At 40.4% G+C, this 6,600-nt stretch overlaps 1 pseudogene; it reads left to right on the top strand.

The window, feature by feature from the left end:
• Positions 1-4,531: 4,531 nt before the first annotated feature.
• On the top strand, positions 4,532-6,384 carry LOC141422350 (prostaglandin E synthase 3-like; annotated as a pseudogene).
• Positions 6,385-6,600: the final 216 nt, after the last annotated feature.

The following is a 6,600-nucleotide window of genomic DNA, read 5'->3' as shown; positions in this document are numbered from 1 at the left end:
GCATGAAGTCTTGCAAATTTTAAGCTTGGATTTTTTTCAGAATAAACTAACAAATGTATGGATATTTAAAAAGTGCTTTCATGAGAAAAAATAGTTCAAATTGTGTATTTGCAAATTAAATTATGCTTTCAGTTGACAAACTGCAGAATGTTGGCAGATACGAAGATTAACCAGAGCCAAAATGATAGTTCAGCATAAAGAAAATAATGACTGAGCTATAGAACTGGAGTCACAGAGCTGAGAGAAGTACTTTCTAAGTCAGTGAGCTTTTACAGGACGTTTTCATGCTGTGACATGGAGACAGACTATCCACGTGATCTCTCTAAAATGACCTCATCTCAGGCTCTAGTTTGATAAAATGAAAATAACATTATGGCCTTTGCTTTTATTTGTTTGTTTATTTTTAAGACATGATCTTGTTATGCAGGGGAGGCTGATGGCTTGTGCTTTTAAAATAAGATAGCAGCACAAATTTGCTTCCTTTCAAGTTAAAATTCCTAATTGCTTTGACCTCTCCTCATGGCCTGATTTTAGGATCACTGATTTCTCTGGTCATTACTGACTGGTCTCAGTTCATTTTATTAATGCTCTGAATTGTTGAGTCCTCAGTTACAATCCAGTGCTTTAAATTTTTTTCTGATCACTGCAGAATAATTTGGTATGATTCTATGCATTGTATTAGAAACCATATATCTTGCTTTGAACTTAGGGCTTTGCACTTGCTAGGCAGGTGCTCTAACCCTTGACCCATACCTCCAGCCCCAAACTATATTTTTATCAAAATAGCTCAAGACTCCATGGACACTAATGGCAATCTGTACCAATTGCAAACCTACAGTGGTTTTTTTGTAATGTGGGATATTACATTTATGACTTCCGAATTTCATCTTTCTTAGATTGACCCATTGTTCCCACCTATTTATTTGGTATGTCACATGATAGTTCAACTCCAGAATCCATTTACAGATTGACGACCAAGGCCTTGACTTTATGCAGAAGCCCAAGGCCAGCCAGGAACAAACCAGTAAAGACCACTTTGCATCGGCATCCATCTATTAAACAGTAATACTTGTAGTTGTTAAACTTAACTATTGCTTAAAATTTATACTTAAATATTCTAGACTCCAGCATATTGTCCCCCAACACTATTTTTTAGTCTTCTCAACTATTAAATTTATTAAAATATGAAGTATACTTAGTTCGACTTGACATAGTGAAATCCTTTCATTGTTATTTTTTTTTTCTAATTGCTTACATGTCAGATATCAGCCTAGGTAATTCTCACCATTAATTCCAGGATGTGAATTCTCTTTGGCAAAAGAGGATTATTAGGTATGATAAATTGAAGGGGACTCCATGTAGGATGTTGTATAGTCTTCACTGGTTATAGCTGTATTATTTCAATGTAGCTAGAAGTTTTTGTTTCTTCTACTTGTTATTCAGGTCATAAATATGTGGGAGAATATTTTGAGTTCTCTTGTTTTTTTATTTATTTATTTTTGGCAGTAATGGGGTTTGACACAGAGCTTCATGCTTGCTTGGTAGGCACTCTACTACTTGAGCCACTCTGCCAGCTCCATTTCTAGTTCTAAAAGCATTTCTTTATTTCTCTCCTGGTGCTGATCCCACAGTCCCATGTATGATAGACAAGTGCACTACCACTTAGCTACCTCCTTAGCCCCAGACAAGGTTTCTTAAATACTGAGAGGCTAGAGTTTATCAAGAGCCTCTGATGTGAGCATGTGACTCCTCAGTGCAAAGATGTCTAAATTGAAGTGAAGGTCTTAGTTGCAGGCTTGTCTCTACTGCTTATCATGTGGTACAGGCTAATGTCATGATAAAGAAGCAAACTAATCAGAAGTTTGTGAAAATGATAATACAAGAAATGATGTATTTATTTTATTACAGTTTAAAATTTAGTTTGAGGCATTATATCATTTAATCCTACGTTGGGCATGTTCACATGAAGTTAACATAATCTTTGTCTATATTACTCTAAAATGGGATTGTCTGATGAAATATGTAATTTTCTTTATACTGTCTTCATCATTGGCTAAGGATTATTTGTAGTAGTTCTTTGATAACATCACAAATTTAAAAGTTATTATCACAGTCATTTTGGGCTGTACATCTTGGGCTATTTGTGAACTCTGGTGCAAAAAACTTCAGGAGGTGACTCCAGAGGCCAGTGAATGCACTGATGTCAGGAGAAAGAGATGAACTACAACAAACTGGCTTGGGAGATGGAGATACAGGTCCATAGAATCACACAGAGCAAGGGAAGGAGGAAAGAAGTGAGTATGCTATGGTGTGACTTATTTTAAGGCAAATCTTAGCAAAAGTAGATCCTTGGAAGACAGCTATTCCTTTTGTTTTTACCATGCCACCTACAGATTGGATGTGAAGATTGAATGACAACAACCAGTCGTCATTGTCTTCTCATGTTCACTCTCATCCTCTTCACACCATAATGCACGTTATCTGGACATAGAGATAGGAATTCATCTGAAGCAGCTGTTTACTTTTATTCATGTGTCTTCAACTTCAATTTCCCACTATGTGTGTGTCACTCTTTCTAGTTAAATATTAACAGTACTGGGTTTTGACTTGATTTTGTGTCTTGTCTCATAACTTTTGTGTATTAAATGTCTACTGTAGCTGGGCCTCAATTGCACACACCTAAAACCTTAGCTGCATGGGAGGATGACATTCTGAAGGTCTTGGTTCAAGGCCAGCCAGGGCAAAAATTTCCTAAGACCCTGTCTCACGGGAATAAAAATTTCTGTGGTGGTTGGGACCTGTCATTTCCAGTTATGGCAGGAGTGTAAGGTAGGGGAACTTTAGTTCAGGCTAGCCTGGGAAAAACCTAAGATCTATCTCCAAAACAACCAGAGCAAAAAGAGCTGGAGGCATGGCTCAAGCAAGTAGGGTACCATCCCATCAAATGAGAAGCACTGAGATCAAATCCCAGAAATGCCAAGGGAAAAGAAAATCTCTGTTTAAGGAAAGGGGAAGAAGGGAGAAAACTACAGGGTCCCGTTCAGTTCCACTGGCCCAGTGATTGCACCGAGATTCTTTCAGTGCCTGTCATTTCCACTGGGCATTCTTTTTGGTTATTTATGTCTTAGTAATAACCCTAAACTTAGTGGCTTAAAACAGTGCCCATTTTATTCCTCTACAATGATTCTCTGGGCTTATTTAGCTAAGATGGGCCAGTTTTCTGCTCCATATCCTATAGGCTACAGTGTGTTCATTTGGATATCCCACTGGGCCTAGCTGTTCCTATGGCTCCTGCTCACATGTGGCAGGGATACTGGTTGGTTCCTGGCAGTTCAGAGGGGCTGTTGACTACAGTTCCTTTCCATGTGGTTTGTGATATTCACAGTGTGGCAGCTGGGTTCCAAGAGTTCCCAAAGGAAGGAAGGAGAACCTGCCAGTCCTCTGAAAGGCTAAGCCTGGAACTGCCATCCTATGCTTCCTTTTCCAGTGCTTTGCATTTTTTGACTTTGAACTTGGACTTCCCTGGGAAAACTCCCTCTTACATGTGATATTATCCTGCAGACCATTAAATATCTTCCAGGATTACAACTCCCTATGTCACCTGCTTGTTTTCTCTGCTTCCTAGCACTCTTGGGTTTTTGTTTGTTTGCTTGTTTGCTTGCTGGTTTGTTTTGGTTTTGATCCTTTTACTTATCTCAGTAGAACCTGGCAGGAAGGGGACAGTCTTGGTCAGCTTCGGTCACTATAATGAAATACCTGACATAGGTTACTTCCAAAGTACAGAGACGTATTTAGTTCCCTATCTCGGAGGTTCAAGTCCAACACTGACTGCCCACTGCTTTTTGCCTTGGTGGATGGGCAATGGCAGGAGCACAGTGTATAGTGGGCAGTCATTTCTAAAACCAGGGAGAGGAGAGACAGAGAGGACATGCCAGTTCCTACAGTCTTATGTTGATTCTCCTTTAAGGTAGAGGGGTTGTCCTTTCATGTGTGTTTTTCATAAACACTTTATTAATGTTAAAATGACAATGCTCTGATATATGCAAGAACCTATTGCCCAAGTCAATATATATCTGCAGTATAAACCATTTAACATCATATTGTATATAATATAAATCATATATAAAACACATTTTGCTGTATTACCATGTGCCGCCATGCTTCACCCTCACTTGCTTACATGCATGAGCGTGCGAACACACTCACACTCACACACACACACTCTCTCACACTCACACACATGCGCGCACACACACACACACACACACACACACACACACACGCATGCGCACACGTTCATTCTCGCTTTCCCGCCCTTTTCCCTCACTCTCCTCACAGAGGAGCGGCTCTCTGTGCGCGGTGCATTCTGGGAATCCAGGTCAGGCTCGCTGCCGCCATTGCCTGAGGGGAGCGAGAAGAGGCCACGAGCAGGAGAAAACGCCGGCTTGGCCGCCAGCGCGCAGTCCACTCCACAGCAGCCGCCGCCAGAGAGGCCCGTCCACTCCTTCGCCTGCCCCCTGTGCCGTGCCCCATGCAGCCTGCGTCTGCGAAAAGGTATGATGGAAGCACTGGTCTTCCTTGACTTTTGTGTTGGACACAGTAACGGTGTTCGTGTGAACTTTGAAAAACCCGAGCTTACTTCCCGTTGTCTGGGAGGAAGGGATGATTTTAAAGCTTTACCTGAATTTGATCTTTTTCACTGTACTGATCCAGTGGTTACAAGCCTAACAGGAAGGACAGATCATTTTGTGATGTTTCCGAAAAGGGGAATGTGGATTAAGGAAAGAAAGGCGAGGTCTTGATGACGGCCATTCTATGGCTGCAAGGTGGAATCTTAACAGGGTTTTCTTTCCATTTCCTTTATGGCCGGGATGTGCAGCATTTCTTCGTGTGGTTTTACCCATTTGCACTTCTTCCTTGAAACGCTCTGCTCGTTTCCTTTGCCCTATTCTTCTTTGGGTCATTGAGTTTTGGAAGTTCAATTTTCCGAGTCCCTATATATTCTGGTTATTAATCTTTGTGAGATGAATAGCTGGCAAAGATTTTCTCCCATTCTGTGGACTGCCTCTTTGGGATCTGGTGACCATTGTGTTGTGCAGAAGCTTTTTAGTTTCATGCAGTCCCATTTGTCAATCCTTTCTCTTAGCTGTGGAGCCATTTGAATTCTATTTAGAAACTCATTGCCTATGCCTATTTGTTCCGGTGTATCCCCTGCTCTTTCCTGCACTAGCTTGGCAAGGATGTGGGGAAAAAGGAACCCTCATACACTGCTGGCGGAATGTAAATTAGTACAGACACTCTGGAAAACAATATGGAGGTTCCTCAAAAAACTAAAAACAGAACTGCTGTGTGATCCAGTGATACCACTCCTGGGGATATGCCCGAAGAAATGTAAGTCAAGATACAATAAACACTCTTGCACGCCAGTGTCTATGGCAGTACTGTTCATAATAGCCAAGCTATGGAAACAACCCAGATGCCCTACAACTGATGAATGGATTAAGATTATGTGGGGGGTGTGTGTGTATTGCACTTTTATTCAGCCTTCATTATAAGGAAGAATGAAACCATGTGATTTGAGGAGAATAGATGCAACTGAAGGACATCATGTTAAGTGAAGAAGCCAGGCTCAGAAAGACAAAGACTGCATATTTCTCTTTTATGTTGGAAATAGACACAATACAAATACAAGTAGTTTTATGAAAAATGGGTTACACTAAGGGACAGTCACTAAGAGGAGAGGGAAGGGAAAGATGGAAGACGGTGAATGGGACTAATGTAAAAAGGAGAGAAATAGAGGACATGAACCAATTCGAGTTATAAGACATATATACATGGAATGTCACAAGAAAACTTCCTATAGAGCTACCTTAGACAAACAAAAATGCCTTTTTTGAAAAGGGTAGAGCGGGAAGGTAAAATAGGCTGGGTCTGGGTCTTGTAACAATTTGAGGGGGAGGATATAAGGAAAGGGTGAAGGATGCTGATGTAGTAGAAATATTATGTACTCATGTAGGAAAATGGAAAAAAAAGAGACCTGTTGAACTTATTCCAGGAATGGGAGGAGTGGGGTAGGGGAGAATGATGGATGGGGTGAATTTGATGATGATATAGTGTAAAAGCTTTTGTAAATGTCACAATGTACCCCAGTACAACAATAATATAATCAAAAAAGAAGGGCAAAGCTTAACTGGCTTAGTAAGGACTTCAATAATTGGAAAGTCTGGGAAGATCACTCAGATGAAGACATGTCTGATTTTGATCTTTTCTCTGAGATGATGAGCAACATGGGTGGTGATGACAATGGAGATTTACCAGAAGTAGACAGAGCAAATGGTGATTCGCAAGACAGTGATAATCAAAAAAATGCCAGATCTGGAGTAAGGAATATTATCATCTGGATTTAGAGAAAGAAAAATAAGTTCTCTGTAAGATTGCATAATTGAGACAATTCCTGAGTTCATAGCTCTAAAGGCAAATGCTGTGGTTGCCTCCTATAATCCATTTGTTCAATGTGTTTTTTTTTTAATTTCACTAAGGCTTGCTAATGTGCCATTGTATGGTACATACATATGGGGTTAATTTAAGTCAGTAAGGCAG

This window comes from Castor canadensis, chromosome 4 (assembly GCF_047511655.1).
Source record: "Castor canadensis chromosome 4, mCasCan1.hap1v2, whole genome shotgun sequence".
Classification (NCBI taxonomy): domain Eukaryota; kingdom Metazoa; phylum Chordata; class Mammalia; order Rodentia; family Castoridae; genus Castor; species Castor canadensis.
Note: the sequence above shows the minus strand (reverse complement) of the source record. Positions and strands in the feature narration are given on the sequence as shown.